General features: G+C 38.4%; 1 protein-coding gene and 1 long non-coding RNA gene across 8 annotated transcripts in view; one reads left to right on the plus strand and one right to left on the minus strand.

Annotated features, from left to right (window-relative positions):
• MESR6 (misexpression suppressor of ras 6) overlaps nucleotides 1–26131 on the minus strand; it is an 841969-nt gene that overhangs the window by 178513 nt on the left and 637325 nt on the right. The window lies entirely within an intron of this gene.
• The window catches only part of LOC110839329 (uncharacterized), a 140521-nt gene that overhangs the window by 112744 nt on the left and 1646 nt on the right, over nucleotides 1–26131 (plus strand). The gene's annotated exons all lie outside the window — the stretch shown is intronic.

Genomic DNA, 26131 nt, shown 5'->3' on the forward strand with positions numbered 1-26131 from the left:
GAACAAAATCTGCCACATCAATTTTAAACACATCGATAAAAAGCAAAAATTTTCCCCATTATTTACATAAAATAGCGGCTCTGTGAAACGTATTCCTAACGTACAAAGAACGCAGAACAATCATTCGCACAAACTTAATCTGTACTGTAATTTATTTCGAATTTGTCGTAAGACAATATATTCATTTTTAAGATTGATATACAAGCTAATGCGACTTTGTTTTCTGGAAGTTTACGAACTTCTTGATTTGAAATACAGGCCATAAATAACTTCGAACAGCACCTTAAAGGAGTTCAGTGTTCATTCCGACTTCAATATGTACTTGTGTCATGTATGTGGATACATTTTCTGTTATACGCCTACCAGTATTGTATTTAATATACAGTCCATTGTCAGCGATATAACATATTTGATATTAAGCCCCTATAACATGCTTCTGAAGTTGATTGTACTCAATATTAGTTTTCCGGGGGTGGAGGGTGTTTAATTAAAAACGCTGCCGGTAGCTCATATTACATAGTGTCGAATTACATAAAGATTAATAAAATGGAAGGAATGTCAAAGGAAAAGCGGCCGTGCTTAATTTAAGACAGTACGCCGGTATTTATCTGAGAGACTGAGTAAAAGCACGAACAATCTGGGTCGGAATAGCCGGTCTCGTGGCCGAGATTTGATCCCAGGGCATTCCGAATGAAGCAGGAGGGATAAGTCAGAAGCGATGTTTGATTTTACTCCTGTGATTGGTTCAACAGGTAAATTTTAATTTTTTGTGTTTATTGGTGTCGAACAAAAGTGCCCCAGTTCGAATTCAACTGCAGCCACTAACCTATAAATAAGAACAATTACATGACTGGCAAAATAATGAGAACCTAAAAACGAGTGTAGTACCAACTTAAGTCGAAAATATCAAATATACCTCAGCTAAGGGACAACGTTCAGCAGAGGCTGGTAATCGTATAACGAATCAAACAGTGTAATAAACCTTTAGAAAATCAATATATGTTTGTATTAGCCACAGCGGAAGTACAAATTCTCCATTACTACAGAACTTCCATTTACGAGAATGTTCTCTCCCTCGCTTCGTTAGCCGATACGGCGTGCGCACTACCCTCATTCGTCAATTTCTCTCCCTCCCCCTCCTGCTTCAAAAAAAGTCCCACCCCCGAAGACAGATACCTCGTCAACGTAACACAGGACAGCAGCCTGGTTTTTGAAGGGGGCGTTAGAATTGGGGGGGTTGCAAAATTAGGGAGCAGCTTCACACACATGATACAGTCACTGTCTCAGCATCACGTGCTCGTTGTACTTGGATCGGAGTGCGATACGAGAGCGGAAGAAAATGGCGCGCTCATGACAGAAAACACTTCCTCCCTGACACATGGAAACAATCGAAACTGAAAAACTCTATTTTAAATCTGTGGAAGACAGTAAATGTTATAATTACCCTACAGGTTTACATTCACAATTACACGAAACTCCTATAAATGATTTTCAAGAACTCAATCCGTTCCGCAGAGAAAACATCGCCATTACAACGATCAGGCTGTTAATGACGTTTAAAGAAATAATCGGTGTTTAAACTGAGAATCACACGAAACATAAACACAAAATTCAGAATCATGTGTGCATTCAGCACAAGTGTTTCACCAAACGGCTTCCAATACAATGAAGTAGCAGCTAATTGTCAGCTTGTATAATGACGCTGTTACAACTGAAAAGGATATATAGAATCAAATGAGTTAAATAGTTAGTAAGTAAAAATTTGGAATGAGACAGTAATAAAGTAGGATTTTAAATTCATTGAGGTGAAGAGACCGAGAAAAGTCATTTTCGTTTTGGGATAGCCGATGACCCAAAACGAGATGGTCCCGAAGAAAAGTCTAAAGAGTTACTGCGACAGCAACCACATCGGCAAAGTCAAAATTTCGTAATGACAGCGCACTCTGTCGTATTCAGTACTTGGATATAAACATCTGAAGAGCTACTCGTTACGTTCTGGGTTAAATTATTTAATTGGGCACAGCCTCTCGCCCGAAGTTTCCGACATTCCTCGTGACATAGTACTCATTTGTTTCGAAGTTTCAGAGACGAGTAAATAAACCGAAATATTCACTCAAGGAACCAACATGAACGAGAAAAGAATTCTTATTTAATTGGATCGAAATATCATATTACGGGCAAAGACGTCACAGTTGTATTTTTTTTTTTCTGTACGCCTACCCATACTGCCCTTCGCCAAACAATAGAGGAACACACACACAAACATCATTAATCTTTTCTAACTCGATTCATCTGAGGTTTAGACTTTTTTAGCTGAGGGCTTCTCATGTCAAAATTTTTTTGCCTTGGACTCTTTTTATTCTTATTAATTCCGTGGCCTCCTTCCTTCAAGATAATGAGGGCGCTGCGTGTACTGGAGATACGAGCCCCTGCAAACCCATACATAACTAGTTACGTCTGACGTTCGTTTTTCACTTTAACTAACTTATTAATCCATAGCTTCAGGCCTAACCTTTTTATCACGAGCCTTAGGAAACCATATCTTGCGTTATTCATGGGTCTCCATTAACGATTGTAGAATTAAGAAGCCACTTTAGACTCGGCAGTGTTTCTTCATGTAATGTAATAAAAAAACAATTGTGGTCTTCTCATGAAATGTTTCTGAAATCGTAAATACTTTCTATAATTACGTATTTAAATCCAGTAACTTAATCAATATTGGCCAGATGGGTACAGCATTTAGAATACAAGGAGTAATGCAAATATATAATTCGATCGGAAAATATTCCGGAACGAAAACAATTCAAAATTGTATTCATGAAGAAGTTAAAAGTGCGTGAAGCTGGAAGAAATATCCGCTACCACTTGGTTCACAATCTTGTGTCCCCCCTCCGCTACCTGAAAAAGTAATATCTATATAAAAATATAATTTTTCGAGTTTTCTTTATAGGATACATAAACGAAACATTGTTCATGTTAAGTGAAGATCGTACACCTTATTCAAGTTTCTTGAGGACAAAATCGTGAGAATATCTGAACGTAACAGGAGGAAGTAACAGCAGCCTATAGAAAAATACATAATACGGAGCTTCTGAGAGGTGATTCTCAGGGCCTTGAGAAGAAATACTAGAACATCTGCATTATGCATTACACACGACAGAAAACGTCGGCCTTATTCTAACACAAAACACTAAACACCAAAGAAATCCAAACGCCGGTCGGGGCGTCCAACCTACAGCCAGCCCTGCTTAGTATGTTACCTTATGAGCAGTACGTATCTGTTTAGTTAACACTGATTCCATGCCAAGGTACCTTATAAAATATCGTGATATATTTTTGTGAAATCAATTCACAGATCCGTCGTAGAGATATTTTTTGTCATATAACAACATTTGACGAAATGTCCGTTATCTGATGTTGCCCGCTAATTACAGTAGCCGGTTTATATGCGTGCGTTGTTTCTCACTGACCAGAGCCGTCTCAAAGACTGACTTACCTGTGGCCTTCAGAATTATGATCGGCAGCAGGTGATTGGCCTAGAGCCGACAGAAATGGTCCCAACGTGAGACTGGATGCCGTGACGCAAAGGTAACATAGCCCGATGAACCGGGTGTTTGATTCGTATCTACCTTAATAGAAGGTATTAAAATAAAATTCCGGATTATCTTATCATAGATAAGAGTAAAGAGAAAAGTTTATTAGATAGGTTGTGGGAACGTGGTTCTATTATTTAAATCACTAACAGAATCTGGCTGTAACAGATGTTTCTAAAATGTGAAAAACTTCAAAAATTTGAGAACGAGAGTTAAAAATTATGATTAAGCCTACATCCACAACAGGAATAAATGGGATCTGGATAATGTTCAAGATCTTTTGACTGCTATCCTAAAACGCAAAGAATAAAAACACAAAATAATAATTAAGCCTGAATGAGCGTAAACTTTAGTGACTCAAATAAAAGAAAGAACACAGATTTCTTAGCAAAGTTACTTAACGTAAGACTTGAGGTTCTCACAGCGGTGAGTATGAAGATTTCTGTCTTCTGGGTTATTGCGCTGTGTAGTCTGGTCGATGTTAACCAACGTTTCAGAGGTCATACTGCCTCCGTCATCAGGGCGATGACGGAGGCAGTATGACCTCTGAAACGTTGGTTAACATCGACCAGACTACACAGCGCAATAACCCAGAAGACAGAAATCTTCAAAGTTACTTAACGCTTGATGAAAATTACTGGCGTGCTTTTACGAAGGCCAAACAACATTTTAAAGCGTTAATTTACTCGTTCATGGGACAGTCGAATAAAAGCGAAATTACTGCCTCTTGTTTTAAATAGGCGGTGTTACTTCTAATCTTAATCATGTCTCCATGGCAATACTGGGCGATGTTCTGCGTGAAGCGATAACTTTTAAGCATGACTTGTCTGTTCTTAAAAAGAGGAAACTTCGCACAGCATCAGGAATCAACCCGAATTCGAGACACAGAGAACTGTATCTTTTTATAAGGTCCGTAACTTGCCAAATATCACCTAGGGGGAATCATGACCTTTGTGTAGTAAGGTACGATTTACGTCAAAACACGTCTTAGTATCATAATCAGACAACACTAGAGATAAGGTTACTTCTTTTTTGTCTGCCTTAAAACACTATACTGAGCCAAACTACGAAGAAACTATCATTGCTGACTGTTCATTTGTCATAGACTTAGTCTTTTACTTAACCACTGCAAAGTTCAGGTATCAGAGCACTGCAAATTACAGACAATAGAAAAAGGACATAAGAATAAGACTACAAAAGGATGAAGGAAATTGTACTTGATTATTTTAAGGCGCTATTCCAGGAGTTATCTGCGGGTTAGAACGCTGGCCTTGTAATCCTGGGGTCTCGGGTTCGATTCCCGGCGGTGCCCGAATTTATAACTTGTGTTGGGCAAGGCCGTGGTCTAGGCAACAAGGAGTTTTCCTCCGTGGCATCCCAACAATTACTCCATTCACACACAGAAGAAGGCAATGGCAAACCACTTCTGGATCATCTGCCAAGAACGTATATGAACAGGTCCCAGTTCGAGAAAAGGATGGAAGGATCCTGTTCATATGAACCTGTCGTCAGACAGAACACTAAATAAAAAATGAAATAAAATAGGGCAACATTCGTTAGAATTGCCGTTCATCTGACTGGCATTACATCGAGGGACGTCGCAAATATAGAAATGGAACTGGATTAAAAAGTAAATTATAATATACAAATCAATATTATTAAAATGTTTTGCTGCGTGATGTGTTTTTTTCTTGTTTTGACGCACAGCCTAATTTAACTGGATATCTGAGAATTGATGTTGAATGCTTTGTTATAAATTAAACTGCTATAAACTCTCGTTACTAGTGTATATGTTCTTAATTGTTTCAATTTTATAAAGCTGAAATTTATGCAGCTCTAGTTCAAACTCAGTGCTGGAACGGAGCCAACAACCTAATCAGATAAGCTCAGCTTTCTGCAATAATTCACCACACATCTATCTTGCAATACAATGCAAACCATTATGTATATTTGTGTGATGGAATCCTTCAGTACATTAAGTAGCAATTAATCATGACGTTGCCAGACTCCTCGTCCTTTATCCTAAGGGAAAGAGAGCCCTTAGATATTAATTTGTCACGAATTAGACAAATCAACATTTCTTTCATGACAAACACTAACTACTCCAGATAACAAATATAAGTTACAAAAACAAGAATATATTTAATTTTCTCAAGAAATACAGGCTACGCACTAAGAGAAAACAGTACATATAAAGTATTTTCAACCTGGGGCCCGCCGATGTGATCATGTAAACTTGTTACCTGCCTTTTATCAGAACAAATGCGTTGTTTAACGTCGGCAATATTTGGCAGTAGCTTACCTGTCATGTGAACATCTGCTCAGCTCAAGGAAGAACGTCGAGTTGGATACGTATTACTGACGAATAGTTGAAGGGGTGCATGCACATCGTAAAAGACACTGAACTTGATATTGCAACATTGCTTAAAGAAAGCTGGAGTAAAATGTATCGCTAAAAATAATCAGTAACACCCAACCCCATTCGAAATAGCAGGTCTAATTTTATTTCATTTTTTTTCTTTTTAAATTTACGCTTTAGCGTAATCAAAGACAAAATAATGGGCCGGTACATATTTGTCAATCACATAGGCATACCATTTGTCATTTGTTATTCCTTTGGCAGCCCCGATGATGTAATCGCTCGTGATCTGACGAGAAAAACACCTTTTGAATCTTGTTTAACAGATTATCATGGCTTATCATTAAATTGTCATTATTTTAACGTTGCAGCACGCGAGTTACGATAAGTGAGCAAGCACCTCTGAAACGTCGATAAACGTCTACCAAGCTACACGGGGCAACCCAGATGCCGGTCATATTCAAGCTCGCTGCCGTGAGAACCTGAAACCTGAAATGTGTTAAATAATCCAAGAGTCGCTCGTGTTCATAAAGGAAACGGGCAGTCGTTTGTAGGTCTAACCTCGCAACAGACGACCACAAATTATTAATTTAAAAGAATACGCAAGCAAGCGGGTATAGTCTATCCGAGCATTTCTTTAGAGAGACTGAGGAAAAACAATGGAAGTCCTCAGTCAGGATATCCAACGTCGGGGCGAGATTATAACGCGTCACCTCCCTAAAATGAAGTTTGAAGGCGACTGACATCGATACTCGTTTTGGGTGTTGTCACCCTGCGGAAGTTGGCTCCTTGCCGACGACTTACAAAGACCACACTTGCCTCACCTCTTGTCTTCAGGAATGTCTGGATTTATCGGTCCTCATGACAAAGGGTAGTATGATACTTGAAACTTCAGCAACAACCCAACTTCTCAGATGTCAGCACCATATAGACAAAGAAAAAATGCTGTTCACTTCACTCCAATATTCAGTAACTAATAAAATAATTTGGTCATTATTACCAACGAAATTATAGTCGTCAAATGGGTCACAGAAAACCAACAAACCAGATATCTGTATAATTTTACTTTCAATAGGGAAAGAATGGTATTTGCATTAGTATGAAGTTATTAAATAACCGATGATAATTAAAAATAAAGACACAATACCTAAATCTTCTCAAGTTAATTAAAACAACTATGGTATGTACATAAATCGCTCTTTCTGTTGAAAGTTTAGAGACAATGAAGAGATAACTTTGCTGTAAAGAAGCCATCTCATTTCGTTAAAGAATGAATAGAAAACTTTTTTGTGGGGATAATAATAAAAAGGGACGAGTTTATTTTTCAAGTAATTGATCTAAAATTATTCTCCAACTTCCTCTAGAATCGTAAAAGTTTCATTCATCACGTCCAACGTCCCCTCACCCTACCCCTTCCTCCACGATTCTCCTGTATACAACCAGACGTTTGGGGTAATTATGCAGTTCTATATAGAACTGTATACAATTTCTAGCTCTTTACTTTCTTTTGTTGAATTGAGAGATTAATTTCACAACTTTTCACGAAGTTCACTTAATCTTTCGTATTCCGTGTCTTTTATACGAAACTGTCACGGATTTTTAATTGAGAAAAATTGTTAATATGAACAGATATAACAGTCCTTCCAGCAAAGAAGGGCAGTTCCAATGTTTTGGGAATAGGTGAGCTAATAAATAAGAGCCGTATAATAGTATATCATAAAAAAAGATATGATTTGTATGTTACCAACATTAAAATACTCACTTCGCTTTAAATATGACAGTGTAAAATCAAAACGATTTGCTTTGAACACATTATCATCAAACTGGGGTAAGGAATAATGAAACAGAATATGGATATATGAGGTTGCGAGAGATAAAAAATGCATGCAAAATTTTTCTCAGAAAATCTGAAGGGAATTAGTTGTAATAGGCCTACAGTATCTTAAACAGAATACGAGTATGTGAACTGGATTCATCTGGCTAAGGATAGGGTCTTGTGGCGAGCTGTTTTGAACACTACAGAACTGGAAACAAAGCTATTAAAAGAATAAACATAGTTTGTGTTACGAATGATTGTGGATTTGGCTGGAAACCGACAGTCCTATATGTAAAGATTCAAATACACAGACCCCGGTGTTCCCTACCCCTTGACTCGCCTACAAAATGATGTAACAGCCCGAGGCCGAGGAATACATAGACGAATCACAGCGAATGGTAGGGGAAGGAGAAAAAGGAATAGAGATGAAGAAGATTGGAAATGAAACCAATAACTGTGCACAAAATGTTGATCGCAAACTTTCCAGGACAAACTTTCTCGTTTGCTAGTTTAATCAAAGGATCAATCTTGTTAGCAAGCACGATTGCAACAAAATGGCTTCCATGTCTCCAAGTTTTTTTTATGTATTTTACGTACGAATTGGGTATCGATGAACTGTGAAAAAAGTTTGAAAGCAATAATTGGCTTATATATATATACAGATACGTACTGGATTAAAATTGTATAATGTATTATCTCTGCTTTTAGAGATTATTCAATAAAACTTCACTATAAAGCTAAAAGTATAAGTTCTGAGAAATTTAATTATGTTAACTTTTAACAGAAACAACATTTTTGTTACATCACATAAAACATTACAAAAGCTATTCATATACGAAAGAAATTAGCAGTTTTAAGTGTAACATTTTTATTTCTAAAGTTACAAATCTCAAGTTAACGAGATAATCATCCATATGTGAAATCACCTAAATACGAAGGTCATTACATATTTTAAGTAACAGACCAATATTTGCCTCTTTCTACAACTCCACTGAGCAGAGAAATTAAAACTCCCTCAGTTTAAATTACGTTAAGCTAAGTTATACGCCCGTTACTTACTAATAAAACATATTTCGTTCGTCATTGTTCTATTTACTTCAGTGATATGCTGAAGCTCAGACAGTGGCCGTCTTTGCCCCTAAGGGTGGGCAACACCGGTTAAAGCTACTATTTCAGTTATTGCTTCCTGCAACATTTTCATCGCTTTTAACGCCTTGATACTATCTCCATCATTATACGATTTACTCATCGCAGTACGCACCTCTGAAACGTCGGTAAACTTCAACAGACTACACGCCGCAACATCCCAGAGGGCTGCTTTCTATCCCCATAATCACCGCTGTGATAACCTAAAATTTCATTTGATTTTGGTTAATTCTTTCTGAATCTCGACTCCTACATATGTTTTAGTCCACATATTTATTTATTTTTACGATTATTTCTTATAATGTCCATGCCTTAGATATGATACGTGTTTTGTAGAAATAACATAATAATAAATTCCGGAACAAAAATAATTCATATTGATTTAATTCAATAATAAAAAGATATATTCGTTGGACAAACTTTTAAATTCTTGAATTTTAAAAAGCAGAAGCGATGGAAAGGGAATGAACGTAAGAAAGAATTGCGTTAAGTACGTCGGTATACAAGTTTACGTCTTTATAAATAACTGTTAAATTGTCATTTCTCAAGTGTTTTCACGCTTAAGAGCAAAAAAAAAATAATTCACATAAGTTTTCATATTCTACTAAACACGAAAAATCTATTAGTAACCTAACGTCAGAAAAGCATTAAAATTCCAAGACCATATTGTACTTCGATTTAAACTTTGCTAACTGAACGCACTTAAGCAAGGGCAGTCAGAGTTCTGTTAAAATTAATAATAATACAAAACATGATGAATTTTATGAATGACTATTCTTTCGTGTATATGGTTCTCTACATCTATACCTACGTGTTTAATGACGTACATCAAACACGTTTTATCACCAACACACTAATATTTCGTGATTATTGTGGTATACATACACAAGATTGTTTTAAAAACTACAGGAACCCACGGGGGCAGGAGGGAAGTAACTTCATACATGTTAAAATATTAACCACCACACCCCCTTCACTCTTATTGTACTGTGTGTCTCGTTCCCCTCTTCTGTAAGGATTTGGGAAATGGCGGATATTATTTTTATTCTTTCCAACATCCTCCCCTATTCCTTCTCTAGCCCCCTCCACTTTTTACCTCCCTTTTCGCTGTTTTATTCCTTGATCCCTAATTTCCTGGGCGCACCCCCTATGGCATGGCATTTCACCCCCAAGAAGCACACGCATCCACCCCGCAAAAATCCCTCCTGCCCCCCAACCCCCCGATACCACCCCCTAATCTGACAAACTCTCTTTCACCCCCTCCCCCACTGCTACTCCTTACAATTCCTCCATGACGCACACATTTGGAGCTGAACTGATCAATAATGTTATAGCTTCCTTGACTCTCAAGTATAGATGGATGGATGGCTTTGAGCCAAAGAACTATGGCTGCCTCCCGACACCGTCGCTTCCGGCGCCGGGAAAAAGACAAAAAGGTTGAATCGAGACCTGCACACGACCGCTTCGACAGTAATCTCGATACCAAGTTCGAACAACAGTGGAATAAGCACCAGCCTTCTTGCCTCCTTATTCCTCAAAATATCAGTAGAACAGAGCAGTTAATTAGTAACTGACATGCTGAAAGTAATTAGCTCTCATTAAGGTATGGCTGAAATGAGCTCAGAATGGAGGGAACAAGCGATAGAAAATGCGATAACTGTGACGAGTCGAAATGACGTTCAAATTTGATGGACTCCCCTTCAATGACTTAGTTGAGGAAATGATTATTATTCGATAAACATTATTGTTTTGGATATTATCAACAAATTCAGCCATTGCAAAAACGGAGTTTCGGAAACTGGATCTGTTTCTGCCATCACGTGAAAGGAGAAAGTTTCCTGCTCCGTTCAGCCCCTCGGAACTGGTGTACGACCCAGAGTAACTGATTCGAAGGATTCCAATGGCATAAGGACTCTTTTAAATCTGAGATGGTAATGTCTTGTGAACCAAATAACTTCTTGTACCAAGTACAAGGTTAGTTCATTTTTCAATCGAAACTTCCAATATATCCAACTTATTAGACCTTAAGAATGCCGAGGTACTTCCTAAAATTCTTTGTTATTAACACAAACATCAGAATTATTATTACGAAATATCTGTTAACATATTAAACGTCGGCTTTCACAGTTTACGTTCCGGAGGTCATGGATTCTGATCTCTGTCAGATGACAAGTGTCTTTAATCTACTGACGTTTCCTGGTTTCATTTAGACTTTGAAGACAAATTCTGGGACAGTATGACGAAAATACGGCTGCCTTCCACATCCTTCTGAATACATATTTCTTACTCACCGTCCCATACACATCTTGCAGACTTTCAATTACGCTCCTACCATCTCCAGTCACATTTTGTATCCATCAGTTGCGACTGGGAGCCTCAACAAGTTACATATCTTGAAATCTAAGACGACGGCCATCCCAGTGTATTTCAAGATCTCGGCCTTACAGAAGGTTCTATAAAGTATCATTGTCATTAGACGATGAAAAACAAATGTCAGAGCGAGATTTTATATTTTTATAGTGAAATTTAATTGGCACTCAAAATAAACTGCAATCATAAATGATACTTTTTATAAAAAAATATATTTGCTACGACGGTACAATACGAAGAAATAAATACTTTTTCAATACACGAGTGGAATCTAATGAGATACGCATATAACGAGAGCAAAGGATTGTCTGCGAAATGTTCCTCCACTTGGGTGGAGAAACTGTTCTTCAACCGTAAAAGGAAGGCAACCCACATTCCTGCTCGTTAATTCCAGAATTTTCAGCACATTTTCCCCCGTCTTGTTTTGAGTCTATATTTTTTACTTCTCAGGAATATTCTAAAGTAATTGAGTACTGTTGACCCTGCTTGGGGCTACTCTCACAGTGTGGAAGTGGGCTGTTTTCCGACGTTTCTGAAAAAGTCCTGCCTCCATCTGCACGGTATAAATTGTAAGAAAAGAATACAGTCCGCATATGCATATATATATATATATATATATGTGTATATACACGGACTGTACAAAGAAGGTTCATTGGCGTCAACTTTGACGGGTAGGTCATTTGCCCTATATTTATTTAAGTTACCACCCAGCCTCCTCTACAATGGGTACCGGGGTCCTTTCCCGGGGGTAAAGCCGGCCGGGGCGTGATGCTGACCACTCACCCCCATCTAGTGCCGAGGTCAAGGAAGAGAGGAGCTATACCTCCACTCACCCCAAACGCCTACATGGCGTATAGTGGGACAAACTTTACTTTACTTTTACCGCAGGTAAACCAACAATATGTATGGCATTATTTAACGCAGAATTAAAGGTTTGGAAATGGTTGCTCATGAAAATGAAGGGGAATGTACAACAAAATAATATGTACGATTTGAGGTTTTCACAGCGGTGAGTATGAAGATTTCTGTCTTCTGGGTTGTTGCGCTGTGTAGTCTGGTCGATGTTAACCAACGTTTCAGAGGTCATACTGCCTCCGTCATCAGGGCGACACAGCTGTGAGTATGAAGATTTGTGTCTTCTGGGTTGTTGCGCTGTGTAGTCTGGTTGATGTTTACCAACGTTTCAGAGGTCATACTGCCTCCGTCATCAGGGCGATTCTTAGTATGAAGATTTCTGTCTTCTGGGTTGTTGCGCTGTGTAGTGATCAGGGCGATTCATCGCCCTGATGAAGGAGGCAGTATGACCTCTTAAACGTTGGTAAGCATCTACCAGACTACACAGCGCAACAAACCCAGAAGACAGAAATCTTCAACAAAATAATAGTTTTCTTCCTGTACACGTTATCCCACCATCCATATGGAAAACATATCGAAATGTTATTTACCAGCAAGCTTATGTCCAAGAAATTGATGACGACAGCTTCCAGCGGACGGAAACGATTAAATAAAACAGGAAAACCTAACAATTATACATAGGGCCCTACTAGATCAAATAATTTCTCAATTTTGATTCACAGAATATTTTTAAAAATGCAAACTATTTTGCCGTGTCCATTTCATTGTGTGTAAATATAATCGCCATTCATTTTTGCGAGGAATTTGGAGGAAATATGGTTAACTGGCTTGCCCGTGTAAGACGCCCTCTGAATTGGGTCTTAATACGTCATAATGTGCCCAAGTCCCGATTTGAGCGAACATGTACCAGTTCGTACAATCAATGGGATATCATTTGTTTAATCAAACCGAGTTATCAATGTGATACACGCTAAAGTGTCATATCAACGCAGCAGTGCGTACCGACTAACCCAGTAATATCTGGCTTCAGAGCAGTCAATACTTAATTAGTGCGTCAGTCAACAACTCTCCATTACCACAAACTAGCACGACATCGCTTCATCATTTTACAACAGTAGGCCTATAAAAACAAAACACGTGCACAACTGTTTGTCCAATCGACATAATATCCGTAATGTATGATATCACATATGTGTGAAAACGGTAAATATACTGATTGACACGAAGCTTATTTAACAACCCCGCCAAATGAGAAGATGGTCAAGAATAGTAAGAAGGTAATGATGTAGAAAGAGACAGCAGTGACCTACCTGAGGTCATTAACCTGACATTCGCTTGGGGAGGGAGGCCTACAAATAATCTAATCTGATACAAGAAAATGGACTGTAATTTCAAAACCAATGTTTTTGCTGCCCGATTCAGTTCTCGAATTACAGACGTTGTTCGGCCCCAAATGTATCACTTGCAATACATTTTTAGTTACAAATACATGCCAAATACCTGATTGTGTCCCGCTGGTACTAAATATCAATTTAAAAAACAGGAAATCTGAATCAATGATTCTGTGGGCGCTTTTGGGGAAATGGTGGAAAGAAAAATACCGTAAGTTTAAGCCTCAAGTTAGAACAAGTAAGCGGTTACTATTCTGCAGGATCTGAGGTTTTCACGGCGGTGAATTTGAACACGACTGACTTCTTGTTACTATTTTCCCACCCATACAATACCCCCACAATAATCGCCTCTTTTTTTCAAGCGGCCCTTAGTAGACAATGCGTTTAACATGCCTGGTCTACTCGCTTTATGTTGTGAAGGAGTTAAGCCGAGGTGAATTCTCTCCAATAAAAGAAACGCAAAATATTTGGTAGCGTCTGTAACGAGTTCCAGTCCTACATCTGAGAATTCCAGTACGGCAGGATCTCATTGGTATGCAAGGCTAACAGCTTGATAAAGCACATCCCTCTAGATCTCCCTCTCCCCTCGCCTATTACTGGTTTCCGCAATTCAACCTCCTAACGTCACTATAACATCAATAAGGTCAGAAACGGAGGGTTAATGTTAACAGTGTTAGCCCGGCTAACACTTTGAAAAACAAAACAATAAAAACTTGTTTCTACTTTCGTGGTTCCTGGTGTTCCATACTTTGGAACACAGCAGAAACGATCAGATAAAATGCATCGTTAGACATCTTCAGCCAGGCGATGTTAACGTTCTTTCGCTTCCGGGCGAGCGTAAGCCTCAACTAACTGGCTAACAACGCCTGGCTGACTGGTGATGTCTAACGATGCATTCTATTTCATCTGTTCTGCTGTGTTCCAATACATGAAGTACCTCTGAACCACGAAAGTAAAACAGGACACGTTTTATCTTTCAGTTTTTAAAGTGTTAGCCGTTATAACACGGTTAACATGATAAAGATAAAAGATAAACCAGGCCACGGGCATCTTCTAGTTATGGAACAACCCCCCACTTCAGCCCTGAAGACGGAGACAGATTTATCCAAAACGTTTGTATCTATCTGCAAATCTACACGGAATAAAAACCCAGAACATCAGCTCTCTCTGACAAATAACAACATGCATTATCAACTTTATACACATTGAACTGCTATTTTACACTAGATAATGCAGCGCAGAGGTACGAAAAACGTCATCGTTCCCTGTAAGATGCGCCATTGCTACTGTGACAAGAGCTCGTACGAACAAGGCACGAGTTAAATCTCCCGAGAAATTGGAGTAAATGGAACGGATAAGTCCGTCTGCTTCTCATTCGCACTCATAAATTTGTCAGTAACTTCGAATATTGAATCTTGGCGGGTATTAATGGAATATGTCACATTGATGCACCACGCACATATAAATCAGAGGTAGAAAAAATCACAATGTTTCATAATTGCAGATAAACTTTAACATTGTATTCAATAACCACAAAACAGTTTAGTAACACTGGAGATTATTTCCTAGTATTTTAGCAATTTATAAAACAACGTAGAGAAAGCTAAGTGTACGTCTCATCAGCAGAACGCAGGGCAACTACTGAAGTAGGTCTTTCCAAAATGCGTACAAATATCTATTTGAAAAAGACAGTATGAAGTCAACATTTAATTCACGAAGCAAATGAGATCAGATTACATTCGAGGAAATATTGCTACATGACACACTTCTCCCTCTTCTAACACCTGAAATGTTAAAGATTAAAACACAAAAGAATAATATAGTACATTCCGGTTAATTGGTCCATCGGCTAATCAGGACAGCCGTTTGTTTGGGACAAATATTAAAGAACAAACATTTTTAACTCTTTATGTCGAACTTCGCATAATTGGGTCAGCGCTTAATTGGGCCAATGTGTTCTAGTCCCGATGCGTCCCAATTAACCGGAATCCACTGTACTTTGCCTCTGATCATAAGGGAAAGAACATAGACTAAGGGTGTTTCATATCAAAGTAACAAACAGAACAGCTGTTCCTTAGAAAACATAAGAATTTATCAAATTTCATACTAAGGATTTCCGCAGTTTCTAAACTCAAGCAAAGGTAAATGAGGTTGATGGGCATTTAGCACGCATATGGGAGACGAGAACTGCACATATTTTAACCGGAAAACCTAAATGGTACAGATCATTTGTAGAACCAATTGCAGACGAAAGGATATTAAGATGCAACTTATAGAAAAAAACAGTCTGATAATGTTGACTGGAATATGTGTGAGTGAACCCATCAAAATCTCAATTAGGATATTGGTCTCGGAACTGAGAATCAGAAATGGGACAATCGAAATCGATCCGATGAGCAGTTCTGCATCAGTTGCAGTTACATTAACTTAATTTACGAGCTGGTCGTGTTCATTTTAAAAGCCGCCGACCAGTCCGAGAGCGTCCACGAAACAGAATTGAACACGGCACTCAACAGAGAGCGAACCCGACCACAGTAACGCTTTGATTTCAAATTACAAAGTGAGCAAACAGCGGATATGGAGTGTTGCACTGACCACAGCTGACTAACGGAGGGTAAAAAAATACAACAACAACAGCAACATGAGCTGTAACAACAATTTTCAATCAGGTCGAAATGACACAACCGCGGAAGAAATTCGGACCTTTCCAAATGAGAAAGGCCAACCCGTCGCGCAGTAAAGCAAGCCAGCGGATAAGAATGGACGCTGCTCGTTAAAATATAATATACACAAGCATGATATCATCTTGTTTTGATTTTTTTTATCTTATTTCACTTTTTAATCTCATGTTTGTTGCATTGCTCAAGGGTATTTTAGCTGTTTCTCCTTTCAGTATCTGCTCCTAGTAATTATTACGTACTGATGGAGAGAAATGTCTTCTTTTTTAATGAGAGAAACTTTATGCCACGCGAGACCTGATCGAACGTAAATATTTCTGTAGTTTTTAACCAGCTCGCCTGAAGGAACTATGGCAGTGAGTCAAATAACTACTCGGACCAGTCAAAGACGTTTTCTGTTACTTCAACAAAGACCAGACACACGTGTGTCAAAGCAACAATAAATATATTTAAATAAAATAAAATTACTTCTTGTTGTACTCGTCATTACGTATTAGCATGTTGATAAAATAACGGAAAATTAGTAAGATTTCAGGTTTTCACAGCGGTGAGTATGAAGATTTCTGTCTTCTGGGTTGTTGCGCTGTGTAGTCTGGTCGATGTTCACCAACGTTTCAGAGGTCATACTGCCTCCATCATCAGAGTATGAAGATTTCTGTCTTCTGGGTTGTTGCGCTGTGTAGTCTGGTCGATGTTTACCAACGTTTCGGAGGTCATACTGCCTCCATCATCAGGGCGATGAGTATGAAGATTTCTGTCTTCTGGGTTGTTGCGCTGTGTAGTCTGGTCGATGTTTACCAACGTTTCGGAGGTCATACTGCCTCCGTCATCAGGGCGATGAGTATGAAGATTTCTGTCTTCTGGGTTGTTGCGCTGTGTAGTCTGGTCGATGTTTACCATCGTTTCAGAGGTCATACTGCCTCCGTCATCGGAGTATGAAGATTTCTGTCTTCTGGGTTGTTGCGCTGTGTAGTCTGGTCGATGTTTACCAACGTTTCGGAGGTCATACTGCCTCCATCATCAGGGCGATGAGTATGAAGATTTCTGTCTTCTGGGTTGTTGCGCTGTGTAGTCTGGTCGATGTTTACCAACGTTTCGGAGGTCATACTGCCTCCGTCATCAGGGCGATGAGTATGAAGATTTCTGTCTTCTGGGTTGTTGCGCTGTGTAGTCTGGTCGATGTTTACCAACGTTTCAGAGGTCATACTGCCTCCGTCATCAGAGTATGAAGATTTCTGTCTTCTGGGTTGTTGCGCTGTGTAGTCTGGTCGATGTTTACCAACGTTTCAGAGGTCATACTGCCTCCGTCATCAGAGTATGAAGATTTCTGTCTTCTGGGTTGTTGCGCCGTGTAGTCTGGTAGAAGTTTACCGACATTTCAAAGATTTGTTCTTCATCTAATGCAGTAAAACAGTAAAATTAAATGCATCCTACCTCGCTGATCGTACTAAAGTTTAGAACACAAAAGCTATTTAGAAGAAAGACGAAAGGCAGAGAAAAGAAATTGAATAAAAAAATGTGACAGAATGAAAGCAAAAACATAATAAATAGTTACCAAGTCTAACAACATCTGAAAAAAATTAATTAAAAAGGGCAAAATTTTAAAAATAAAGAAACACCTGCGTAGAGTTAAATATTATTACAAGTACAATTACCAAAAATACTTTTATTATCCGTCAGCAAACATTATATTTTGATATGAAAAATAAAATAAGGCATGTATGCTGCAACTGACATAAAGCCTTTATTTTGACTCAACCTATACATAATAAAACGCCTCTGTTTAATAAGTTACTGAGAAGCAATTCTCCCATCAAAAGTAACTTCCTCTTTGCATTATAACAAAATTCATACCTGATTATTAACAAAAGCAGAACATACAAACTTCTTTTTTATTTAAGATGAAGAAACAACTGAATCAAATTATTACTTAATTTTCTGATAATGACAATTAAGGAAGACTTGTATATAAACACCCATCACGCTACCAATGCCGGATGCTAAAGATGTGTAAGAACTTCCAGAAACAGTTGTGCAGCATATTCGTGCTTTGCGCCTCCCCCCCCTTAACCCGACCCACGAAACTGATAATAACAATAATTTGTGTATGATAAGAAAAACAAACCCAGGCTTATGCATTATCTTCATTTCTTTATAATACGAGGGGATAATATCAAGACACTAACTACCATTTGTAGAAAACTAGTCTAAGAGAATGTGAAACGAGTTTATAACGAATCTCACGAGAAAAGCTGCAATTATGTGGCCAATGAGCCCTACACAAATACGCTGTTACAGCACTGCCTACTCGTCGATAATTATTTCCAGGAGAAAAACAAACAAAAATTGCATGACGTCTTTTTATATACTTTGGTTAATGCTATCACGATGATGGACGCGTGAACTGTTTACAAAAATGGATTCTAGGAAGAATGGAAAGACCGGAATTTTCCTTTAAAACCTTCCACCTCAGCAGACAGACCAGGTGAATTTATTTTCTTATATAAAAAAAATCATTTCGTACAGATGTTTCCTTCCCGTATTTCCGTCTGACTGCTAGACGAACATCACTTTTTTTCCTACTGCTGTTTCGCTGCTTGTCGAGCGTTCAATTCGTGTACGTAAACGATCTGAACACTTCGTTGATTCCCAACTGTTTAACGCATCAAGCGGTAAACAACAGAATATTTACGGCATTTTGTTTGGAATTATCCGTAATAAATGTTTACAATTTTTAACATGTAAAATTCTAATTCTACTCTACTCCATGGAGATTTACGTCAATGCCTCAATACGTGATAAATAAACACAAGTATAACCTTAACTTTCATCTTTCAATCGCTTAATACCATCACACGCTGATCAATACTTACAATAAATTACAAAAATTTCACAAGTATGAAGCCCGAAATAGGCATTATGAAGACAGCGACAAGTAAAGATTATGAAAAACTGCAAAAAGTTGGATTATATTTAAGTAGGTATAAAGAGAAATGAAAAAGGTCAGTGATGAAATATGGCGACGAATAAATTATAAACTACGGGGGAAAGAGACGAGGGATAGCAGAATAATTCAAAGGAACACAGAGAATGTGAAAACGTCGTAACAAATGTAAATATATTTAGAAGTGTACATAAGACCAGAGTGTAATTTCCAACTGTAAACTGAAACCAACACACTAATAAACGTCATGTAATTAAGAAACAGATATATTCTACCATCTTTTGAGCTAATTTAAAAACGGATTGTGTGGCGTAAATGTAACTAGGCATGGGACCTCTCCACAGAAACTTAAAGAAAGAAATCTTCAATTGTGAGATAAGATTTCTTTCTTCGAGCTGTTAGAGGTGGCTCCGAGAAATCGTCCACCCTCACCCTCTTGGCCAATAATCCCACACTTCTCATTTCCCTTGCAGTTCGCAACTTCCTTGCATATGTTATTTTTCCCTTCAGTCACAGAACCTTTTACAAGAGACGCCATATTTTTTTTATTTCTCCCTGGATGTTCAGAACCAATCACAGAGCACATATAAATATATATATATAATACGAGAACAAAGACTGAAATTTGACCTCGAATTGTATTTTCCTCTTCTGTACTTCCCAACTCCACACTTCAACTCCTCCCCTTCTCGATACCACCTTATCCATCTCATTTCTCAATCTCTTCGCTTTTTATTCCTTCTTCGCCATCTTCTTCTCCTTTGGCTCAAGAATAATCTCAAGCAGCAATATAATGAGGTCTCCAGAGGAAGGAACGTCCGTCTATTTACGTCAGGATCTTCGTCCTTCGGTATAGTACTCAATGGGCTACCTAGGAACCCCCTTTTTAGTCCCTGAAGGATAAATGTTTTGCAGGGAAACGTGGCACATGTCAAACGAACGCGATATTAAATCCTTATTACAGAACAGGACTAGTGTAATTCATATTTCTTTTAGGGAGAAAAATTTCTTAAAATCGCAATTCTGGTGTTCAACGTTGCAGCTTAATTACTAGAACTGTTTATTCAGGATATCCCAGGGTCGAATCTAGGTGTTAGAATTGGCCACTCTGAATAAAACTTTGCAGATGTAACATTCTGGGTCACTCTGTACGAACAGCGAGAACTCACTGATCACTGCCAATGCATACTGATCGTCAGGTCGAGATACTCAGTGAGAATTATTGAATGTCAAGCAGTTGTGGGGCCATGCCCCCCCCCCCCCCATATTAAAGTCTGCGTCTACGAGTCCAAGTTCATGAGTCGGGCCAAATCTGTCGGCAGACTAGCTACCGGCGAAACTATGGAGGTTCGATTCCCGGCATGAGTCCAAAAATAACTGTAGCCTGTAACTCTACATGCAAATCGTGTTTTTAAACTATAATTTAACATATATTACATACTTGCCAATTATTCTAAGGAAAAAATAAATCACACGTAAAATAAATGTGTGTTTTAGCATGCTTTTTAATTTTTCTCGAAAGTGATTTGATGGAATCGTATAATTTTTTAAATGACCGATTCAATTATATTTCTCTGAGAGAGGTTTATTCTTTCACTGGGCTCTTCTTTTATGTAATCACTCAGAACTTGGTTCTCGTTAAATCTCTATCCTCCTGTTATTCATTCTTTTCTCTATTGGTCTTCTAATTTAAATGACATTCACTCAACAGCAAAATCTGCATAGGAATATTTTCTCTTTTGTTATTAAAACGGGATTCACACTACCACGAGCAGAATAAAACTCACTGTTTGTTAAGCTGAAACTGGCACAAAAAGTGTTTTTTTTTAAATTAACAATTATTTGCCTTCTTTTGCAGACTGACAACTTTACCTTTGGTTAGACTATCTTAAGCAGCAGATGGCTAATGCATTGTATAAAAATATAAAAGTTTGTTAGGTTTGAATACGAGGAAAGAAAAAGTATAATTGCGTGTTCTATTACCTGATAACGCAAACTGTGTTTCTACTCATTTTGTTACTACATGTTTCCATATTTTGGATGACTGATTGGCCTGATGTCTTCCTCAGGCAACCGCACCTCTATATTGTTTTGTTTTCAAAACAGAAGCAACATGGACATGAATGGAAAGGCGAACTTCAAATTTGATTACACATACGAATTATTCCACATGCATCTGCTGCTGTTTTATAAAGTATCTGATATGGTGTTCGCCTATTGCTGATTCAAATAGTGAAGTGGCATTGACTTCCTAAGACCTGGAACATTTTATATGGGAAGGAACGCCATTTTAAAACTACAGAAACATAGCCCGGGGAATGGACATTTCATAACGACGCACCACAGCACAAAACTCATAGGTAACACATTGAGACTCAGCAGGCTGCCCTAAAAAATTTAAAAATCATTTCCACAATCATTTTAACTTTAAAATCGAATTAACAACATAGTTTTAATATATTGTTATCAATATTTCTGGACATCGAGGAGGAGATACTTAGTGCAATGACACAGAAGCACGAAACCGAACCTGGCGATGATTCCAAATATGTTCAAGTAAACAGACAGCGAACGGTCATAAAAACCATGTAAACCGGATAATGGGTATAGAATACATGTCCGCGTAACATATACCAGAGAAAGGAGCATAATTTCCTTTGGCTCTGATAAGAGGATAGTGTCATTGCTTAAGCAGTGTGTTTTCGAGTCCCTGACTGGAACAAATTTTTATTTTAATTTCTATTCTCAGGGTCAAAACAAAAGTAGGAGAATGGAAATTTTTAGTTTCAATAATGGAAATTGTTAAAGCTGCCGTGTCTTATTCTCGTCTGAAACGTCCTTGACATTCTAGGAAGCTTCTTAAAATTAATGATACATGAAACAAGAGTTCACATTACAAGCCCGATACTGCACGTAAGTCAAATGCCAACTAACAAGATGTTTTGACGATCTCTGATTCGTGTACTGGAGTGTATGAAGGGGGACCAGGAGGCAAGCAATTTGACTGGCTGACAAAATATTACCGTCTCGGGAGGCCCAATTAGGTGAAGATGAAAACAAGATAGAAACAAGCCCCGCACGAAGATGAGTATTGGAAACAGATGGGGAGAAAATCGGTCTCTGGAAGAAACAGCTTCATCATTACGCAGCTTCTCGAGGCGGCCGACAGGAACAAGACTCTGCCTGAAGAGAGGCGCGTAAATGCACGTCTCACTTAAATGTTAGTTTGCCGTGTTTGATTTGGCAGTCAGAGACTGAAGGCAAATATACGCCATTTGGAAGGGATGCCTTTATCGCATTTCAGATGTTTCCTCTTTCAGAACAAGACGCAATTAATTGTAAAGTGGAGAAGAACTACGTTTAATATTAATCTTTTGGACTATAAATTGTAATATTTAATAAACTGGATACAAGAAACAGCATCAGTAAAAGTGTAAGGTATGTATTGTTTAGAACTCAGAAGAGAGAGAACAAATTATGGCAATTCATAACTCACAAATTAAATTGTCACTTTAATATTTCATACGTCATCTTGCTTGATGGTTGAGCAGGGGTTAAGTACCAATCACAGTTAGAGGCTAGCATGTCATGCAACGCTACACACTGTCCAGGAAATTTCGGCAAAATACAAGTAACCGAAAATGTATATGTGATTCGGAAAGCCCAAATACCAACAGTCTCTACAGGATTTATGTAGCTAAGGACAGAATGTAGAGGACAGCTTTTATGAATTACAAAGGAAGATAATTTCTTGACAAGCTGAGCGTATATTAGAGTTCAAGAACTCTGCTCCCTGGAATATTTTAACAACCCAGACTTCTCAGAACGACTCAGAAAACATGATCGTAAAGTTTCACATTGAAGGCCTTTTCTACGCACCAAAAATTGTTTACGTGGGGCATGTAGACAATTCTACAACCTCGATTAGCACAGAAAGATATACGTCGCTCTAAAATTCAACAGTCAGATATCTTTATCAACTACATAGCCTATTGGGTGTCTGTCATCCATTTCTCCCATCTCAAAAGTTCGCATGCCTGAGATTATAAAGGGGTTTGGAAACAGGAACTTGGTAACGAGATTAACTTCAATGATAAGATAGATGTCCCCTGGGTTGTAGTGCCGTGTAGTCTGGTGGAAGTTTACCGACGTTTCATAGGTCCTTGTTGCCTCCATCATCCTCCCAAAATGTGAATCACAAAGACACTTTTTATCCTCAATGGACTTCCTTTTCCTTATTACGAGCACGAACCAGTAAACCACAGCTTACAATGGATACATGAAGAGGACACACCAGAGGAAAAACCAAACAGACCACGGGAGTCTGCAGTCCCGTGTCACGCGTCTGCGAAAGGTTCATGAATTGTCCCTTTTGGGGTTGAAAACCTCTTTTATACACAAGAAACAACCACTCCAGACAAAAAAGGTATAATTTGCAGTTTTGACGTCGGTGAGTCCGATGACGGCTGTCTTGACACATCGCCCTGATGTTGGAAGCAGCAAGGACCTAAAGTTGGTAAACTTCTACTAGACCACACGGCGCTACAACCCAGAAGACAGCCATCTTCAAAACACACTTACACTGCCCCCTTCTCATACTTTCAGTTCTCAGGCTACAAGCAAAATTACGGCAACCTTCGTTATTGACAGCGTGGTAAGTGACCGATAGGCATGTTATTCCTTCCTAATGAAGTCCCTGGGGTCCAGAGAAAGAGAGTGAAATGTGTGACAGGGCCATAAGGCCACCGACAGAGCCTGCACAACTTCACTTCAACTAAACCAACGTCAGCAGAAATAAATTAGATTCTGTAACGGCTAGTGACAACAACTGGATTTCATTATATGTAAGAATATTAAACATTATTCACTGTCTAATAAAAACTTATGGAAACGACTTTTGCGGACTTCGGTCTTCTACTGACTCCACATGATGGCTGCAGAATAACTTGCTGACCAAAATCTTTTATCTGTTTTTCAGTATTAATAGCAACGGATAAAACTTATCTCGGTAGTACATAATTTTGAATATGCACGTGCGGTATTTGACCCAAATACCAAACATTAATATAGACAATAAGTAAATGAAAACACGCCCTGAGTCAAATAAATAAAGATAAAGTGAACTCCATGAGACATGATGCTAATAGAATTCGAAATACAGAACACGAAGTGAAATGGGCCATCTGAAGACAAACTAGAACCTTGAGCAAAAGAGGAGGATAGGGGTCTGAATGACTAACTTCGTGACCTTGAAAGAAACAATAAGGACAAGATTACCAGAGAACTGTACAAAGACATTAATAAATTTAAAACGGGTTACCAACTTAAAAGTTTGTAAAGATAAAAGTAATGATCAGCTTGCAAATTTAAACAGTATTTTGAATAGATGAGATTTCAGGTTCTAACGGCAGCCAGCATGAAGATAGGTCGTAGCGCCATGCATTCTGATAAAAGTTTATCGAAGTTTCAGGGGTACCTGCTCTCTCCATCATCAGGTCGATCATCGTAAACCTTGTCTAGCGCCATAAGGATAAACAAATGAGAGATGATTTCTGTTTGTGAAATTAATTACGTCATTTGTAATTTTTGAAACTGAAGGCTGTAATGACTAGCGCCAGGTTTTACATGCACAAATAGGAGATTAGTTTTAATGTAGGTGGATATATCAAGCGGGAAGCAAACAGTGATGGCCCGTTCACGATTTTACAAATTTCAAAGAATAAAATGGTGAAGGATACAAACAATGCGGGACAACCACTTCTTATATGAGCATTAGAGCAAAATCAGATTACAACGTTTACCACACAGTGAACTGATTTGAATGGAAGTAGAGGGGGCGTACATAAACGCTTTAGGATTTAGGAGACATGGGTTTTGTATGGGGAAAAATATAAGAGCAGTGGCAACATAACACAGGTATGGAAAAGCTCTACAAACTTTGTGGCAGGTACAAAGCGGAGGGTTTTCTTTACAATCATGCCCACGTCTGAGAGCTCCTTGTGCTCCGCAGAAGACACGAATAATGAAAGGTTATATCGCCACTTTTAACAGAATTGAGCAAAAGTTTCTTTTTTGTGTCTATTACCACAACTTGACAGGAGGGGGCATTTACCTGAGAATTCCCCTTTTATGTACCTAATAGCTTTAATATGTAGTGGGCCCTATTTTATCAATAAAATGACACAGGTCTATCTAAGATGAAAACATAAATAACCAAAAATATCCAGTTTATGAAGGTAATAACACTAACTACCTAAATTACATACCTTTCATGGGACCTGTAGCTTCATTATCGCATTCACAAGAGTCCACCAAAGATCCTTAACACGGATAAAACGCTTAAGTCTGTGAGATTTCAGGTCCTCACGGGGGTGAGTGTAAATGTGGCTGTTTTCTGGGATTTTTGATCTTGCAGTCTGGTGCGAGTCTACCGACGTTTCAGAGGTGGTTGCTGAGTGATTCATAGTCCTGAATGATTAAGGTAGCATGCGTCTCTGAAAAGGCGCAATAACCCAGAAGACCTTCATACCCGGAACCATGAACACCTGAAATCTTATCATTACTGCAATTTTCAGTGAACACTGGCTCAGTTCATTTATGCAATAATTCTCGGTCTAACGATGTAATAAAAAGCACATTATCAATGCCAATTCTTCAGTTTACCAATGCAACGATCACAAATTTTGCAGATTGTTGTCATCCGGGATATTCCGCCGTGTAGTCTGGTATATTTCCACCAACGTTTCAGAGGTGGAAATGTGACATTGGAGGAAATCTACCAGAATACACGGCGCAACAACCCAGCAGACAGCAATTTTCAGACTGGCCGCTGTGAAAACCTCAAATCCTACAAATTTTGCAGTTAAACGCTGGTCAGGTTTTTATTACAACTCTGTCCTTTAGAAGAAAAAATCACATTCGAATAGTATAATCAGACGTAAAGCAATACTAATCGATACACCGTTTTCTCACACTATTA

Source organism: Zootermopsis nevadensis, unplaced genomic scaffold (assembly GCF_977971745.1).
Source record: "Zootermopsis nevadensis isolate Lab colony 2312 unplaced genomic scaffold, Znev_1.0 Znev_ptg000017l, whole genome shotgun sequence".
Classification (NCBI taxonomy): domain Eukaryota; kingdom Metazoa; phylum Arthropoda; class Insecta; order Blattodea; family Termopsidae; genus Zootermopsis; species Zootermopsis nevadensis.